This window comes from Rhinatrema bivittatum, chromosome 1, assembly GCF_901001135.1.
Source record: "Rhinatrema bivittatum chromosome 1, aRhiBiv1.1, whole genome shotgun sequence".
NCBI classification, from domain to species: Eukaryota; Metazoa; Chordata; class Amphibia; order Gymnophiona; family Rhinatrematidae; genus Rhinatrema; species Rhinatrema bivittatum.
The window spans coordinates 248,957,451-248,977,211 of NC_042615.1; the positions used below are offsets into that span (position 1 = coordinate 248,957,451).

At 42.7% G+C, this 19,761-nt stretch overlaps 1 protein-coding gene across 2 annotated transcripts in view; it reads right to left on the minus strand.

The window, feature by feature from the left end:
- Positions 1-19,761, minus strand: part of CTNNA2 (catenin alpha 2) — a 2,350,558-nt gene that overhangs the window by 1,884,592 nt on the left and 446,205 nt on the right. The window lies entirely within an intron of this gene.

The following is a 19,761-nucleotide window of genomic DNA, read 5'->3' on the forward strand; positions in this document are numbered from 1 at the left end:
GTCACAAAAATATTCAACAGAATTGGCCCTAGGATGGATCCTTAAGTCACAACACTGTGTCCCCTTCTCTGTCAGAGAGAACTCCAGTTAACACCACTTTCTGTTGTCTAATCAAATCAACAATTTTAGTGTAAACTCCCAGATTGCTCAGTTTATTATAAGCCTTCTACACGTTCAGTGTAAAAAACTTTGCTGAAATCCAGCATATGCCCCTGATCTAATTCTTTGGTCATCCAGCCAAAGGAATATAACAGATTTGTTTGTCATGAATTTACTCTGGTAAAATTATACCGCCTTCAATCCTGCAACCCACTAGGTCCAACATATTGTACCGAGGGGGCAAAAGCACGCGCGCAGGGCCAAAGGTGCCACAATTCATCTCCATCTGCTGGTAGTAACATCACAGCCTCATCAGAGCCTTGGATTACTTGCTGAACATTTTATTTCGCTTGCCAGATGCATTTCTCAGCCCCTCCAAGTCGACCTGATGTGCCTTTCCCCCCCCCCCCTCGGCTGATGACACTGCCTCAGCGATGTCATCAGCACGCCGAGGGGGCCAAAAGCACGAGCGCAGGGCTGACATTTATTCCATCCCTAGAACTAACACCGTAGGAACCCCTTAGTCACACTTCTTTGTTTTGCTCCTAATTCAAGAATAATTGGACAAACAATCAAAGCCCCACCATCTTTTGAGTCTTAAACCACTGGATCCTGTATGGACCAGTTTCCGTTATAGTCTATGATAGACTAACTGTAAGTAAACATCATGGAAAGTAGACAAATTACCTCCATCATTAGTCTTTATAGACCTAAACACAAAAATACACAATGGAAAACAGCCTGCAGATCAAGGGGGCTTACTCCCATTCCCCTGGTTACAAACTCACTGATTATAGGACTGTAAATGTTATCCATACTACTAATCAACGCACAGTCACTAGTAAAAAAAGATGCCTGTTTTTACCGATCTCTTGCTGGATAACAAACCTGACTTTTGCGGTGTAACAGAGACTTGGTTTAAAAAATTGAATATTGTATTGATAAATCAACTGCCAAAAAGTCTTTACGACATTTATTCCATCCCTAGAACTAACAGGATGGGTGGAGGACTATTGCACATGATCAAAAAAGAACTTAAACTAACTCTACAAACTGTTAATACTCCACCTCATTTCGATATTGGTTTACTAAAATCTAAGGGCCAGATTTTCAAAGAATTTACGCACGTAACCGCTCCTGCACGCGTCGAGCCTATTTTGCATAGGCCCGGCGATGCGCACAAACTCCTGGACGAGCGTATGTCCCGGGGCTTTGTGAATGGGGTGGGGGTGGAGAGGGGCAGACTGAGGTCTCCGGAACAGCGGCCATGCCAGGGGATTATGCGCCAGCACTCGGCCGGCAGGCGCAACTTATTAAACAAAGGTATGGGGGGGTTATATAGGGCTGGGGGGGAGGGTTAGGTAGGGGAAGGTGGGGGGCGGAAGGAAAGTTCCCTCCGAGGCTGCTCTGATTTCGGAGCGGCCTTAGAGGACACGGGGAAAGACATTGGGGCTCCCCTAGTGCACCTTGCACCCGCCGACCCCGGATTTTATAACACGAATGCGGCTGCGCGCGCATGTTATAAAATCAGGCGTCCATTTGCGCACACCGGTTTGCGCGCACAAATGTACGCCCGCGCATACCTCTTAAAATCCGTCCCTAAGTGCTTACAAATTTGTTTATTATATGCTCCCCCAGGATTATTAGATCATAACACTTCTCCATTAATATAATTCATCGTAGATAACATAGACATAGTTATTCCCAACATTGTTCTCTGTGATTTCAATTTACCAACATTGTTCTCTGTGATTTCAATTTACCATTGTCATCTAGTTGTGAAACTTTTCTATCCACCATGCATGCCATAGTTTTTCAACAAATTGTAAACATTCCAACACACGAGGCAGGTCACACACTTGATCTTATGTTTATTAACTCCTGTTTAGAAAATGTAAACCCTCCTACAAACATACCTATTCCTTGGTCTGATCACCGATTGATCTCTACACATTTTATTGTGCATTATCCAAGAAGTGACTCATTGACTCAAAAAACTATGAATGAATATAGAAAACCCTGTCGGCAAGATGATTTAATAGAACTCTTGCAAGAAGCCCTCAAAAACCTAGATCTAACCAACACTGAATCTGCTGCTACTTCGTGGACTTAAGAACATAAGAAAATGCCATACTGGGTCAGACCAAGGGTCCATCAAGCCCAGCATCTTGTTTCCAACAGTGGCCAATCCAGGCCATAAGAACCTGGCAAGAACCCAAAAACTAAGTCTATTCCATGTTACCATTGCTAATGGCAGTGGCTATTCTCTAAATGAACTTAATAGCAGGTAATGGACTTCTCCTCCAAGAACTTATTCGATCCTTTTTTAAACACAGCTATACTAACTGCACTAACCACATCCTCTGGCAACAAATTCCAGAGTTTAATTGTGCGTTGAGTAAAAAAGAACTTTCTCCGATTAGTTTTAAATGTGCCCCATGCTAACTTCATGGAGTGCCCCCTAGTCTTTCTAGGGGGCATGCTACTAACGATATGGCAGACATCTGTTGCCCAATAATTAAAAAATAAATAAAGTCCTATAAAAAACACAGGACACCCTGGTATACCTTAGAGCTCAAACTAATGAAACGCTCCCTCAGGAATGCAGAAACAAAATGGCGCAAAAATCCCATACCTTCCTCACTGAGCAATTATAGGATCTTACTACATAAATATAGATCAAATACTGATAAGACCAAATGAGATTACTACTCAAAAAAAATTAGTGACTACCAATACAACCCTAGAATTTTACTTTCCTATGTCGCTGACTTAACCAATCCCACACCGAATGCAACACCTCAAGAAAATACTAATAGCAAATGTAATGAACTTGCAAAATTTTTTAGAGATAAAACTCTTAATCTGATAAAAAATATTTACATAGAGAAGACAAATAAGATAACACTACCAATAAATCCAGAGACAATTTGGTCCAATTTTGAAAACATTTCCTCTGCTGAAGTTGAGATTCTCATTAAAAAAAAAAAATGAAACCTTCTACCTACCCCTCTGATGCCATACCCATTAAATCCTTAAAGTTGGTCCCTAACATAATTGCTAAACCATTAGCAGACATCATCAATGTTTCTCTCAACCAAGGTACCTTTCCTGATACTATAAAAAGTGCAATAATCAAACCAATCATTAAAAAAAACCCAATTAAATTTATCAGACCCATTCAATTTTAGGCCCATCTCTAATCTGCCATTTCTTTCCAAAATCATTGAAAAAGTAGTCAATCAACAACTTACAGAACACCTAGAAAATCACAACATCCTCTATCCCTCCCAATTTGGTTTCTGAAATTGTTTTAGTACAGAGACCCTACTTGTTTCCCTCATGGATACTGTCCTGAGAGGCTTAAAAAATGGCCAATCCTATCTCCTAGTAATGCAAGTTATACCCGCAGCTTTTGATACAGTCAACCACGATACTTTACTTGTTTTAAAATAAATAGGTTGAACAGATGTCATGTATCTATGGTTTGAATCATATTTAAGAAACAGATCATATAAAGTTAAAATTAATGTTTTTGAATCAGAACAAATAAATATTGTTCATGGTGTTCAAGGATCTTTACTATCCTCAACACTTTTTAATATATATATGCTTCCATTATGCAAGCTTTTAGTAGAACATGGCCTAACTCATTTTATCTATGCCGATGATGTTCAAATTTTAATTCCCATCACAGGCTCTATCAAATCCATATTAAAACTTTGGGAAATCTATCGTGCCACAATAAATAGACTTTTAGCACAAATGAGTCTATCATTGAATCCAACTAAAACAGAACTTCTTATATTAAGCCACAAATTAAATAAACAAATCAACTCAGAAGTAACAACAACGTCACTCAGATACTCTATTTCACATGAAGTCAAAGATCTTGGAATCATGATTGATAGCCAACTAAACTTTAAAAAGTGAATAAACAACTTAATTAAGGATGGCCATTTCAAACTACATGTCCTAAAAAAATTAAAACCGCTGCTTCATAAGCATGATTTTAGAACAGTTCTTGAAGCACTCATTTTCTCAAAACTTGACTATTGCAATGCCTTATTATTAGGCCTCTCTGCATCTACTACAGACATCTTCAACTTCTGCAGAATTCAGCTGCAAGAATACTAACAAATACCAAGAAATCTGAACATATAACCCCAATTCTAAAAGTGTTACATTGGCTTTCTATTACACATCATATCAATTTCAAAACGTTTTCATTAATTCATAAGACCCTTTATAATGGCAAAGTAGAATGGCTTACTACGGCCCTTCATTTTCACACTCCACATAGAACTACAAGATCAGCAAGTAATGGGACATTACCCATCCCATCCCCCTAATCAGCACATCTAAACTCCGTAAGAGAAAGAGCTATATCAATTCCTGGGCCGCAATTAGGAAATCCTTACCACAAGATTTAAGACTTGAACCAAATATTAGAACATTTAAGAAGGGAATAAAAACATGGTTCTTTCAACAAGTATTTACATAATTCTGATGACAGATATTATATTTCACGTTCCATGATGTCCTTGTAACAGATTATTTTATTGTATTTTAGATGTTTTTTATAACAATTTTTATGTATTTTATGATCTTTTTGAACATAATATTGTGATTCAATTTTTATTCTTTAAATTGTTCATTTAATATTTTATTGTAAACCGATGTGATGTGCCCTATGAACATCGGAATATAAAAACAAACAAACAAATAAATAAATACATAATCTTATTATTTAGCAATATCTACAACAATATGATTAGGCATGAACCTCCATGCCCTGAACCCACAAGTAACCTTGCATCGCATGTGGCAGCCTGGTCACGTCCGATATGCGGCGCAGCCTCCCCTTTGCTTTGCCACCTGAGACGACATGGCACAACTGGGTGGGGGGAAGGGTGCAGGGAACAGTCATGGTGTAATGACATCATGGCCCCTTTAAAGGGTTGCGATGGAGTCGCATCTGGCCTCTTCATTCCTTGCTGAGCGTTTGCGAGGGAGGAATCTGCAGTGTCTGTGGGTCTTGACCCTTCGCTCCTCAAACTGTGTCTGGCGCAGTGGTGTGTGTGCCATCATCTTCAGTTTTCATGGCTCTCATTTCTGGGTGGTGTTCATTCTTGGCATTGTCTTTGGGGATGGTTGGTTGTCTTTGGAGGGGGGGGGGGGCTGTGGACCATGCCGGATCCAGTGCTGCCCGTGGCCTTTGCTGCCAGCATGGAGGCCAGTGACTTTGCGGGAGGGTCTGGGAGTGTAATGGGGCTTCATGGCTCTGGGTCCAGATTCCTCCAGTGGTGTTGCAGCTAGCGGGTGTTTTTTTACATGTGTTTGGTGGTGGCAGGTTGATGTGGAGGAGTGGAGGGGCTGGAAAGGCCGTGTCGTGGTTGTCCTTTCTTCTGCCGCCATGATGCGCCTGCCAATGGGGATGAAATGCACGGCGGATGCTCGGGTGAGGTGGGGGATGAGTGGTAGGGCAGAAGAGCAGTATATTAAAAAAAAAAAAGGGGGGGGGCAGCCTCCGGGTCCGACCCCAACCTTGGGCATCATCTCGCTCAGCTCATCATGTCCTGCAGAACAGGGCCGAGTCTTTGTTGCGGTCAGGGCATCTCAGGCGACATTCAGGCTGGGGGGGAGGGAGAAGCCCGAAAGCTCAGCATGCTCTGCAGCCATTTTTTGTTTTGATGGGCAGCGAAGAATGTGAGAGGCCTTTACTGCATTTATAGGTCAATCTCCCTCCCCCTCCTTTGCACCACTGTGCATTTTGGCTGGCCCGGAGCGTTTTTTCTTATCTATCTCATGGGTGCACTGGCTGTGCATACCAATGGTTTGCGAGGCGTCGTCCATAGGCCGCTGCAGTGGTTTTTTGGCACTGTAGGCCTGGATCTAGGGAGGGGCAGTGTGGTGGGGGAGGCAGGGTGGATGGCTTCGGACCTTCTCATGGTGGTGCAGCTGGAGGGCCCCTGCATTGCTTATCCTCAGTGGGGTGTATGGTTCTTGCTTTGGCTGCAGGAAGTCAAGGGTCCATGCCCCAGATGTGCCCGTTGCTTTGCATGAGTGGAGGAGTAGCCTAAAGGTTAAATCAGCAGGCAGAGACCTATAAAAGCCTGAGTTCAAATCCCCTGAGACTCCTTGGACAAGTCCTTTACCCTCCATTGTTTAAGGTACAAATTTTCTGGCCTCTGTGGTGGTGCCTCACTTCGCCGCTGGGTGAAAGGAGTAGCAGATCGGGTGCTGGTCGGGCTTTGGCCATTTTCAGCCAGGAGTTCAGCTGTCGGCAGCACGGGATTCTTTTTCGGGGTTTGGGTGCTGGCCTGGTACTTGTGACCTCAGTTGGCCACCCTATGGTGCCGAGGGTTGATGTAATCTCCATCTGATCCGGGTGGCCACTCCAGCCCAGATTGGCCGACAAGTGATGGCAGCATGTTGTGCGTATCTTTCTTCTTTTCATGTTTGGAGTACACACAGTTAAATCTCTGTTCGCCCAGAAGGCAGCAGAGACTTGCATACTCTGGTGCTTGCGTCGTATTGGCCACCTACTAAGTTTTTCTTACAAGACTTAGTAACAGGATAGCGAAGGTGGAGAAGAACCAAGGTATACATGTGGCCTGAACAACAATTTTCTTAGGGTGGCATATGCCATGGCATTCTAGGAAAACTAAGCTGCAAAATAAGCAAATAATATTTGAGTTTCTCTTAAGGTAGCAGCCTTGGAAAACTAAGCTGCAAAATAAGCAAATAATATTTGAGTTTCTCTTAAGGTAGCAGCCTCTGGCAGTTATTCAATCGGAGGGAGACACACATCGTTCTGCCATATGTGGTTTTCATTTATTCCTGTAATGAATTTTGGTAAGCCTTTGATTTCAAATAGGCCATTATTCTGGACTTTTCCCCACAGGCAGTGGATTTTGAATTGTTGCCTCGCAGGGTCAGCAGCAGACATTCAAATGCCTGGTGGTGGGAAGGGTGCATAATGAATGAACCTTCTTGAGCAAATAAGAAGTTGGGAACTGGTGGATGGGATGCGAGGTGTCAAACGTGGATTTGGGAATATTTTCAGGAATGTTTTTAAAAGATTATTGTTTCACGGAAAGTGTGCGGCAACCAGGAAACACTGGCTATGATGGATGGCATAGTAGCCTAGTGTTACAGCGTTGATAACATTACACATGACCCGTACGAATTCTTATTCAAGGCACAGAAGAAGATTGAAGACCCCCTCCACCCTATCCATTTCTAGGGTATACAGCGTGACTCCGAAGAGATGACATCCAGATTATAGGAGGAAAAAGTGGCAAGTTGCAGGATAAGTTGAAGGAAGTGGCAACTACGAAGAAGCGTGACTATACAAGAATCGATACACATCACAGCCAGCCAGAATTCTATTTATAGCATTACTCATGAGAAGGATCTCTCTCACAGGGCTGGCCATGGCGAATAGAAGCGCATGTGGGCCTCATCACTTCACTAGGATATCGCGATTCCGGCACAACAACATTGCCATTTGGGTATCCTTCCTGGCCAACTGAAATGGGTTACCTCCGTGGCAGGAGCCAGCACCTTCCAGCAGGGATATTGATATACACTTGGATGCCTTAAAAGGACAGAGTCTGCTGGGGTGCATGGGTTGCCATATCCGGGTCAGAAACAAGGGTGGAGGTACCCGCAGCAGTGGAGCCAGGAACTGAAGTCCAGCTCCACCTACGTGGATTGGTTGCAGACTATCAGGAACCTCAGAAGAGGATCATTAGCTGGCACTAGATGGTCAACTGCACCTGGGTCAGACACATGGCTGGGGGTAGGAGTAACTCAAATGTTTTTCTTATCCCTGAAGTTATTTCCCATAACGAGCTCTAGTCCATTGGAAAACTAAGCTGCAAAATAAGCAAATAATATTTGAGTGCAACAATCAAGCGATCACCCTCTTGCTTAATCATCAATACACTAAGCAAGTCCACGCATATTAGAGCCACTCACAGAGGCAGTACTCACCAGTCTAAGCAACAATACCATTACAGTATGAAATGTGTCAGGGGCTAAGTCGATTATTTGTAAACCTGTACTCACAGCCGAGGAGACAGGAACCGAGGGCTCAGACCACCCATGGGGGGTTGGTTGCTGTCTACAAAATACCTTATATATCATTTCTTAACCTGTAGCATATGGTCAGCTTATCGCAGGAGCCAGCCCCCCCCCCCCCCCCCACACACACACACACTTAGTCACCGACTACCAAAGACCTTATATATCATTTCCTAACTTGAAACATATGGTCAGCTTACTGCAGGAGCCAGGTGCCCTTCCCCCTCTTTTTGTCTTGCCCGAGGCAAGGTAGGGGGACTCATTGCTGTCTTGCCTGGTTATTATGGCGGGCAGCAGAGGGGTGTTTAGCTGGTCAGTGGCAACTGCATTACCAGTTTGAATACCAGCTACTGTGCCTGATGACCAGATGGTAAGTACATGTTTTTGGTTACCAAATGGTGCCATTAGGAAGCTTGGTGGCTGGGCACTTAGCAGGACTAGCCTTCCTGTTCAGAGCGTGTAGATGGGGAGATCCCACCAAGTCCTTCCAGCCGAGATGGTTTGATGAGCTGGTCGAGAAAGTTGGGGACCAATATGGATTCCAATAACAGTGACCTGTTGGGGATCTTACGGGTTCTCTCGGCATTCATCTGCACTTTTGATTTCGAAAATAACCTTTTTCTTGCCTTCCAGTTGGTCCTTTGGAGCATTATGCTTGAACGAGTTGGCCGTCTCAAACAAGAATGATCCGGGTTTCCTCCATATACTTTTGCAAGATGTGACAAGTACACCCCTCGCCCTCCATATCAAGATAAGTATGTGTTAGGACTATGTGTTGACCTTTATGCAGGGATTTGATGGCTGCTCTATACGACATCATAGATATGGGGGCACTGACCTCAGCAAATTATCAAGCAAGCAGCTAATTAGGATCAAGAATGACTTGCCTGAGTCATCTGCCCAGTTACCGCATACTTATTTTTGTGGTTGGATATGATTCCTCATCCAAGGTTGAACATTCAAGACTGTGGTGGTGGTGGTGGTGGTGGGGGGGATTATAAGGCCAATCGTCAGACTGGAGTATGGACCCAAGTTGGGCGATCACCGGATAAGGCACGAATGGGCAGGTGTCCAATGTAAGGGTTTACATAGGCTGGGCAGAGTCCATATTTTAGACATTGGCTACAACATTCAATAGCGCCTTGCAGGAGGTTCAGGAGGGACGTTTGTTGGGAATGGATGCTGGATGCAGCCTTGTTGGTCCAACAGGCACACCCTACCTCATGCCTGTGGCAGTTACCCGGGCAAGTAGGGGCATTTTGGACGTGGTTCAGCCATGCATAACGGTCCAGGTTAGCAGTAGACTGGCGCCTCAGGCGCTGCTGGGCAGGGCATTCTGTATGCTGGACGTCGGGGCCCCCTTGCTTGGGGACAAGGCGGGGGGGGGGGGCGGGTTTGATGCTGCCTTGCTTTGTTATTACGGCGGGCGGTGGAGATGGCGATGTAGCCTGGTCTTGGATGCTGCCTTGCTTGGTTATCATGGCAGGTGGCAGAGGTGGTGGTGTAGACTGGACTTGGCAACTGCCAGACCAGCCCAAGTACCAGTCTTTGTTGTATATATACATCTATATTGTTAATAAAGCTGTGGCCTTTTCATTCCATATCTGTGTCTGTCATTATTCCATGGCATTTGAGAACATGTGTGGGTAGGGTTATTGGGTCAATTGGAGGAAGTGGGAGCAGTACAAGTATGGGGAGTGGGTAGGATGCAGACAGGATGACACTACACTTGTGACTGCAAGAGTTAAATAGGCCTAAGCCTCCAGGCCCAGAGCCCACAAGTAAACTTGTGTTGTGTATAGCAACCCGGTCGTTCCAATCTGTGGCACAGCCCCCCTTTGCTTTGCTGACTGGGGCGATGTGGTGTGACAGGGTGGGGAGCAGTCATGGCGTAATGATGTCATGGCCCCTTTAAAGGGCCGTGACGGAGGCACATCTGTCACTGAACCCTCTCCTCAGGTCAACCACAGCACACTCTAATCCCCTCCCCAGTTTGACCCCATTACCAACCAGAGCCATGAAGGTCAAACAAGGACCTTGAACTGGGCTCTGAATGTCATCAGAAGCCAATGAAGTCCAGCAAGAACTGGGGTAATACAATCATTAAAAGATGAAACAGAAACTAAATGCACAACAGCATTCCCGATCAAATGTCGAGTATAGAAACTTTTTTCTTGAGTACCCTGCAACAGAAATTTACAATAATCTTTTATCGAAAGGACTATAGCACTGCACCACTGTCCTTATCTGACTCTTTACATGCAGATTTTACCCCAAATTTTCAAAACAAACTAATGTTCATAAGTTTGCTTGAGAACCTAATGGATAATTTGCCTGGTACATGTACAGATTTAATCATACCTCCTCTTCGAAAGGCATAACTTGTGTGGGTTAACTTACATACAGGTCGATCCAGTAAAGTGTGCTCCGTTGGAGCGCACTGTCACTCTGCTCTGGACGCGTGTTTTCCCTTACCCCTTATTCAGTAAGGGGAGGAAAACACGCGGCCCACCCGCGGCACCTAATAGCGCCCTCAACATGCAAATGCATGTTGATGGCCCTATTAGGTATTCCCGAGCGATCCAGTAAGTAAAATGTGCAGCCAAGCCGCACATTTTACTCTAAGAAATTAGCGCCGCCCAAAGGTCGGCGCTAATTTCTTCCGGCGCCAGGGAAGTGCACAGAAAAGCAGTAAAAACTGCTTTTCTGTGCACCCTCCGACTTAATATCATAGCGATATTAAGTCGGAGGTCTCCAAAAGTAAAAAAAAGTAAAAAAAAAAAAAAAAAAATTTTGAATTCGGCCCGCGGCTGTCGGGCCGAAAACCGGACGCTCAATTTTGCCAGCGTCCGGTTTCCGAGCCCGTGGCTGTCAGCGGGCTCGAGAACCGACGCCGGCAAAATTGAGCGTCGGCTGTCAAACCCGCTGACAGCCGCCGCTCCAGGCCAAAAGGAGGCGCTAGGGATGCGCTAGTGTCCCTAGCGCCTCCTTTTCCTCGTTTGCACCGCGTCGCCTAATTTAAATACTGGATCGCGCGCACTGGCGAGGGGCCGGTGCGCGCGCCGGGAGAGCGGGCGTTAGTCCGCTCTCCCACGGACTTTACTGGATCGGGCTGATACTTTTGAAACCAAAAAGTGTAAGCATAAGTTTGAATTCCACCCCAACTCTGCCCTGGAATGTCTTTCCCCAGTTCATATAAAACTACGAGTATAACCGGATTATGAATGTAATTTTATGTGCCATAAGCTCCGGGCTATATTCTAACAGCAATCTGCATGCATAAAACTTGGTTTTATGTGCATAAATGACTTTGAAAATTCAGCCCTCAATGGGAAGCAAATCAATACAGTTTCAGTTAATTCTAACTTAAACCCTCAAAAGAAAATACCACACTTTATTTTTCTATTAACCTCAATTAATTTATTTATTCTCTCCAAAAGGTTTGAGGCAGGTACATAACATAAAACAAATAATTATGTTGTTTAATTATATCATTAAGCCTGCATGACACGTTTTAATATAGTGATTGAACAGCATTGAGTGTGTAATTGCTCTGAGCATTCTATTATTATTTAGATTGATGTTTGCTGATTTTAGAGTAACAAATGTTTAAAATCCATAAACCAAATTTTAAAAATCGGATCCTGTGTTCAGTTTTCTTATGAGAATGATTGGTCTTTATTCATAAACTGATTAATAATTACAACTGGCTATAATCAGAATGAATACATTTTTTAAAAGTTAAAATAATTATTTATTTAGCTATTCACAGGAAGGAACATGGTGTGAGTTTTAATATCTTTTATCAAATTGTATCAAAGAAAAAGTTCTGCTTCTAAAACAAAAAGAAAACCAGTATAAAATAGTAAAAAAAAAAAAAAAAAAAGCTGAAGAAGAAAGTTAACTGTTTGAAACAGTAATAACAACCTGATAAGACTTTCATATAAAATGAAAATTAACACTCACAAACAAAATTTATCAAGCTGTCATTGCTAGAGTAGCCTGGTGCTAAACCCACCTTTATTGGTTTATAAATATTGGAATGCTATAAAGCAAGACAGATTTTAAAATGGGAGAATGCTGATAGGCAATGCACATCCTGTAACTGATCTTTTACCTAGGCTGCACACAATGACATTCATATATTATTAGAGGCATATTGCACAGCATCTATTAACTTATTGTGAAAGGAAGCCCACAGATAAAATACAGTAGATCTTCCGCTCTTTCCTTTACCGAGGTTTAGAAACCTTGCAAAAGTGCATTCAATTCACATTTAAGGTAAGACTCCCATTTCAAAGATTCATTTCACCATATCTCCACATGCATTGCCATTGTAAAATATAATGAAACCATTTTTCATCTACTCTTCAATGCAGTGGTATTTCAAGCATAAATTAAATCTGACCAAAAGAAAAAAAAATGCTCTTTTACCACAAGAAAAACGATTTTGTACCTTAGATCTGAGCAGTTACATGATATCAGAATGTTTATACCTTCCATTTTCCATTTGTATGGCCCTCAGATAAAATACAACACCCAGCAGGAAAGCATCTGTTCATCTCAAAAATACCTTCTGTCTCTTTTGCAAAGATTTGAAAAGTCAGAATGTAAATTTAAGATTATTGCTTCATGGTCTCTATCATGTTTAATCATCAAGTTTTTTTCAAACTAACATTTCTATTTCTTACTATAGATAAAAATGTGAAAACAGATACCACAGGCAAGAAGTACAAATTATCTATAGTTATACAGCAGTTTTATTAATATTTCTGATTTAAAAATACAGCCAGCAGTATTAAGCAGTCTTTCTGCTACTTGCTACTGCAATAAGATAATAAGCTCGATTTTTTTACATCTAGTTTGTTATTTCATAATCATTCAAATCAAAAGTATTGGTTTTCTTTTCAGTATAAAGAATGTAAAGCAGTTTTAAAAAGAGGTATGGATATATTTTACATAAGCAGAAGATTAGCAATTTGCTCACATTTGTGAAGAACTGTATAAATCTCCCACTAAACAAAGAGGCATTTATTTTTGAGCATTACTACCATTATAAAAGACCTTAAGCAATAGAAAAGGACTTTAAATATTTGGTTCACAAACCAAATTAGAGAAATGTTTGTAAAGTGCCCTATAAGGAGAGCCTCATCCTGCTACAGTGTCCAAGAGAAGTTGTAAGAGTGAGAAATAGGGGCTCTGAATGATACTTCCAGAAGCCATACCTCATACTGGATAAAAAGTGTTGAGACCCAAGACCTACCTGGAGATAGGGAAGGAGAGCAGAGATAAAAGGAAAAGGAAGTCAGATGCAATGACATAGAAAAATGCTTAGTACATGAAGCCCTTAGTTCTTTAAAATGTATTATTTCAAACAAATGTGCTGTACCATTGATGTGCACACTTAGGGGCAGATTTTTAAAAAGTACGCGTGCACGTACTTTTGTTCACACAACCGGCACAAGCAAAAGTACGCCGGATTTTAAAAGATATGTGCGTAGCCGCGCGTATCTTTTAAAATCCGGGGTTGGAGCATGCAAGGCTGCGCAAAATCGGCAGCCTGCACACACCGAGCCGCGCAGCCTGCCTCCGTTCCCTCCAAGGCCGCACCGAAATCGGAGCGGCCTCGGAGTGAACTTTCTTTCCGGCGCCTCCCTTCCCTTTCCTTCCCCTAACTAACCCGCCCCCCCGGTCCTAATTCCCCCCCCCCCACACCTTTATTTCAAAAGTTACGCCTGCCTGAGGCAGGTGTAACTTGCGTGCGCCGGCGCGCCATGTTCCAGTCCGGGGGCTGGTCTGGAGGATGCGTACACGCCCCTGGAACGCCCCTGGTCCGGAACCATGCCCAAGGCCCCACACCCAGAGCGCCCCCCGATGATGCGCCAGCCGTGACACGCCCCACGACACGCCCCTGAAACGCCCCGACAGGAAAGCCCCAGGACTTACACGCGTCCCGGGGCTTGCGCGCACCGCCAAGCCTATGCAACATAGGCTCGGCGAGCGCAGGGGGTGGAAGGGGCAGTTTTTCAAGGGTTACACGCATACCCCTTTGAAAATCTGCCCCTTAGCTTTGTTACCATGTGCCAATTGCTAGGGTAAGTCATTTATGAGCATTGTTTGTGGGCGATATCCTTCTCTGATGAGGTCCTTGTCTCCATCAAATTTTGTATGCACTTTCTTCTTCTTGTCTTTCAAACCTACTACTCTATTCTGTAACTAAAATAGGACAGGAAATTTACTGCACTCTCCCCGATGATCTTCTGACAAACTAAAAGTGCTTCCCAATGCAGGTCCATAAGAGATAGTAAACTGTTCTTCCTAAACCCAAAATTAAAAGATAATTAATCTCCCTAAGTGAAAGGCGAGAGAGGGGAGATATGATAGAGACATTCAAATATCTCAAAGATGAAGTTCACCTTTTTCAAAGGAAAGGAGGCTCTAGAATGAAGGGTCATGAGGTTGAAAGGGGATAGACTCAGGAGTAAACTTAGGAAATACTTCTTTACAGATAGGATGGTGGATATGTGGAACAGCCTCCCAGTGGAAGTGTAAAGACAAAAAGAGTATCCAAATTCAAGATAGCATGGGATAATTGCAGAGGATCTCTAAGGAGAATTATAACGCTAAATTAATTGGATGGATGGGCAGACTGAATGGGCCATACAGTCTTTTTCTGCTGTCATGTATATATATCTATGTCTCAAGTAACAACCTTTGATTCTTCCAGCTGCTTCTGTCCCCATTAATCTGCCAGTTAGCTGGTTTAGCTGCATCCACCAACTATGGCAGTCCAGCAGATATCTTATTATTTATTTCTTTTTCCCAGACTCCATTCTGACCTCTCTTTTCCCACATATGTCAAGGGGCACTTTCGGGAGTTATAGAAGTCTCTTTCTTCTCATGAAAAATTTATTATTTTTAACCCAGATTTTCCACCCCTATTGCACGTTCACCTTTAGAAAATCCAGTTAGCAGAGTAGCAGACATGGCAGTTATCTGGATATGAAAATCTAGTTAAAACAGTGCTGCAACTATTTCAGTTGTCTAAAGTTGACCTTTGTGGTTCATTGATAGCCGCTCCAAACCAAGTGAAAATCAAAAAGCAAAACTGCTTACCATAATTTATGCTCTCTGCAGACAGCAGGATAAATCAATCACACGTGATGTCATCCAATGGTGCCAAAGACTGAACTTACGCTAACTTCAGCTAGAAAAGCAGTGAACTGACTGTGCTGTCTCTAGGCATGATTGGTTCTGTTGCCTTCAACCCTCCCCATGCTGCCCCCAGTAAAGTCTCCCCTTGTCCTCCCTTCTCCTCTCCTCCCTCCTCCCCTCTCCTCTCTCCCCTGCCTCTCACACTCCATCCTCTCTAGTCAATACCACACCTTACCACCACCATATCTCAACACTCCTCCTCCTCCTCCTCCTCACCACCAGGCCTCACCACTCCTTCTCCTCACCACTCCTCCTCTGCCTCAACACCTCGCCTCACCACCTTGCCTCACCAACATATTTTACCACTCCTCCTCCACCTCGCCATCATTCCTCCTATTCACAAAAACACAGACTGACAAACAGGACAAACTGACAAAAATGTTCATTCAGGCAAAAAAGACAAACGACCAAGGGAAAGGGAAACAGATGAGAACAGAAAACAAGACAATGCACTCAGGAAATCGCAATGTATAAGCTCCTACTCCCATTAATCCACTCACCAATTCTCCTCTCCTTTCTCCACCGGCTTTCTGCACCTGCCTCTTTGACACACCCTCAAAGAGGCAGGTGCAGAAAGCCGGTATATGTAAACTAAAAAAAATGTGCCATGCACAAATTAACACACACCGCATAAAATGATGCGCATAGCGCTGACTCAGCGCACAATGCGCTGATGCAGTGCATAATGAAATAATTTCCTTTACGATGCAATACACATTAAATTATCCTAACCACACCCATTTTTTTTTTTTTTTATCGCGGATACTATTTTTGCTATGGTTATAGCAATTTGATGAATCTAGGTCTGCCCTAATGAGAGGTCACATCTGAAGGAGTAAGGTGAGAAAAGACAAGAGTTTTGGAGACCCACAGTGGGATCTTCACCCTATGTGACACAAGACACAGACTGTGAGACAATCTGGACTCATGTGGGCCTCAGGTACATTTTTGTGACTACGGAGATCCTTTCACTCTTAGGGATTTCCCTGTCCAACTGGGATATCTTAGCCTTTTAGTGTCTGAGGAATAAGCTCTATCCTAAAACCTGGTGCTGAGGACACATTCACAGAGAGTAGAGAAGAGTTCAGTGAAAGAGGACAGCTGTATCTAGATGTAAATACAGATGTATACTGGACCAGTCACTTCTGACTGATTGAACTTTATTTACATCAGAAGCAGTCACAGTAAACTTTTATTTTAACACCCTATACAGTGTCTTGTCTGGTCCCTGCATCAGCATCAGAGAGTGAAAGAAAGGGAGAGACATCATATAGCCACACACACACAGGAAGAACAAGCACACACCATTGCCAGGGCCCAGAAGGTTAATATTCCCTCCACAGAAAGGACAACATCTTGGGGACTATCAGAGAGGGGAAAATCTGCCTTTGGAGACAGCCTCAAGAGAGAAATATTTTTTATGGCCTTTTGGGACAGAGTTCCCCAACCGAAAAAGGGTTACAAATAAATAATTGCAGTGGAGGAAGAGAGAGGTATCCCTGCCATGCTCCTGTCCTGTGCCCCTTGGAATCCCCATCCCTTTTCTAACCTCCTACCCAATCTGGCACATTCACACATATACTCTCTCACAGACACACACCCACACACATGCACCCTCACACAGAAACTGCCCCCATTCTCCTCTTTCACACACAGACACTTCCCCCAGTCTATCCAATCCCAGCTCCTCCTCAACCCCTCAATGATAATTCTCAAAGCCCCTCTTAACCTCTCCAAAATGATCCACCTTCCTTCCTGTCCCTGACTGACAGGCGAGGAGGACCTAGATTAGGGAGCAGCATGGCTTTTCTTTGCTCTGCTTTATCTGTCCAGTCTCAGCCATTCTCCTGTGCAGTGTCTTGGAGAGAACGGTTTGGAACAGCAAGCAGAAGGCTGTACTATGGTAAGTGAGAATCACATCAGTTGAAAGGCAGGAAATTTTCAGTAGCTTCTTCTGCTACTCCCCACCCCCCTCTTTTTGTAAACAATAGGCACAAGCCTAGTGTTGCCTACTGGCAAATCCAGACCTTTTAGAAATTCCTCAAAGGCTTTTCTGTTATTCTCAGCAGTCCCCGTACAGCCATGTGCCATAAGATTCCCTCAGCTATGTATCACAGCTTAAAAGAAAAAATGTCTGAACTCCAAAGAGAGGCGGGATGTGTATGCTTCTGATTTATCCCTTTGTCCATGAAGAATACCAGTTACAGGTAAACAACTTTATTTTCACCATGGACAAGCAGTAGTAAATCACTCCAACATGTGGGGACTCACATGTTTAAAACTGTCTTGAAGTTCTTTAAGCAAACTTTCCTTAAGACAACCCACAGAAATAGGATTTTGGAAGGGAGAAGTTACAGAACAATTTTAGTCAATTTTTAAACAGATTAATTAGTACTGATTCGCCAGTTTTGCTATCATGGTTTGAATCATTAAACACTAGTGAGTGGTAAGTAGCAAGAGGTAAGCAGCTTTACATATTTCCTGTATAAAGTCTAGGAGAGCTGTAGAAGTTGCCATTATTCTCAGATATTGTGCTAAAAAATTAGATTGGAAGCCCTGTGGGGATAGAGCACCTAAATGTAATCTGTTTTGATGTACACTTTGAAGTACCAAAAAGTGGAATATTAAAAAAAAATCTAAATAAATAAGCAAATAAATAAATAAATACAAATTTTAAAGAGCCTACCAAAGTTAGTCCAGCTTTGCCATAGCAAATAGATGCATATATTCTAAGATCCTATTTTCTGATTGCTTGTCCAGGTCTCTAGAGATAAAAAGCTGTGTGGATTTTCTAATACTTTTAATTCTGCCAATACAAAATGAAAGGGCTCTTTTACAGTCTACAATAAGTAAGGTTGTTTCATCCATATATGTTTGAGATCTGGGAAAGGAAATTGAAAGAAGAATGGAATGACTTCAGTGAAAATCTGAATTCATCTTTGGGAGAAACTGGCTCTGTACACAAAACTGCTCTGGTGATGAAAGAATTTTTTTGTTTGAAGGGTAAGCCACTAGTGCTTGAAGTTCACTAGCGCTTTTTACAGAAGCGACTGCAATGAGGAATATTATTTTCAGACTCAAATACTTAAGACTATAAGTATTAAAAGCTAATGGGTGAATTTTAAAAGACTGGCATGTGCAAAACCTGGCTGAATCGCACACAAGTTGCTCCGGCACACGCCAAGCAGATTTTAAAAGGCACCTGAATACGCTCTCATCTCCCGCTACACACACAAATGTTTATTTTTTTCTGAAAAAAGAGAGTGGGTGTGGTCTGGGTGGAGCATGAGTGTTCCTAGATTTCTGAATGAAAGCAGCGTGTAAATACTTACACACACGGGGGGGTTAGGAAGTTCTATCCTTTACCTGGGTGAACTGGGAGTGAACTGGGGAAACTAGTAATTGTCTCAGTATGCCTGCCCCTCACTTATTTAGTAGAGGTGGCATTTGCGCGCAAATGCACGTGTCTATATAAACTTTTGTGTACATGTATGTATGTACAGCCTATTTTATACCATGTGCGCATAAATCTGTATGTTATAAAATGGCCGTGTCCATTGGTATGAGTCAGCATATGCTCTTACATGCACGCCCACAGGGCTGTTACAAAGTTACCATCCCCTTGAGCAGTAAAATAACTCACCAAAATCATTAATACAATTCTGTTGCTCACTGAGTTTCTACCATAAATATTGGTAATTGAAGTGTCACTTTTTGACCATAAAGATAAACATAGGTCTTGCTTAAATGAATATTGTTTGATTCGTTTGATTGATTCATCTTCAGAAATTGATTTTTTCAAAGCCTGACACAGTTTTACGTGCATTTTAAAAAAAATGCAAAAACAGAACAATAGACAGTGTTGCTTCTTTGGTAAATAATTTAACCCTTGTGCTGCTTGAGTTAGAACTTTCAGTTATACAATTTTGTTTATATAGCACATTTTATATCATCACAGTAAAGGGACAAGAAACTCAATCCATATCCTCATCTCTGTTATATGAAATATTCTGTTTGATAAAATCTTTCTGCTATTCAGATTGTGTTATAATCACATAGTTCAATTTCACTAAGACTTTGTTTATAGTGGTACTGCACGGTAGGCATAATGAATAACTTTCTTCCAACATGCTTCCAGCTCTGGACTGCATGGGACATTCCTTCTAAACAGAATGCTTGAACTGTGTTGATATAGGATGCAAACAAAACAATGCCTGGGTTTTCTCAACAGAGAAACATGATGTTTGTTAAGTGTTGGTCCAGAGACCATTATTGAGGATGTAGGACTCTCCTGGCCTATCACATTTTCCTGGCCATGTTTTTGCTCTCTAAGGAGATATCCCATGTTTTACAATT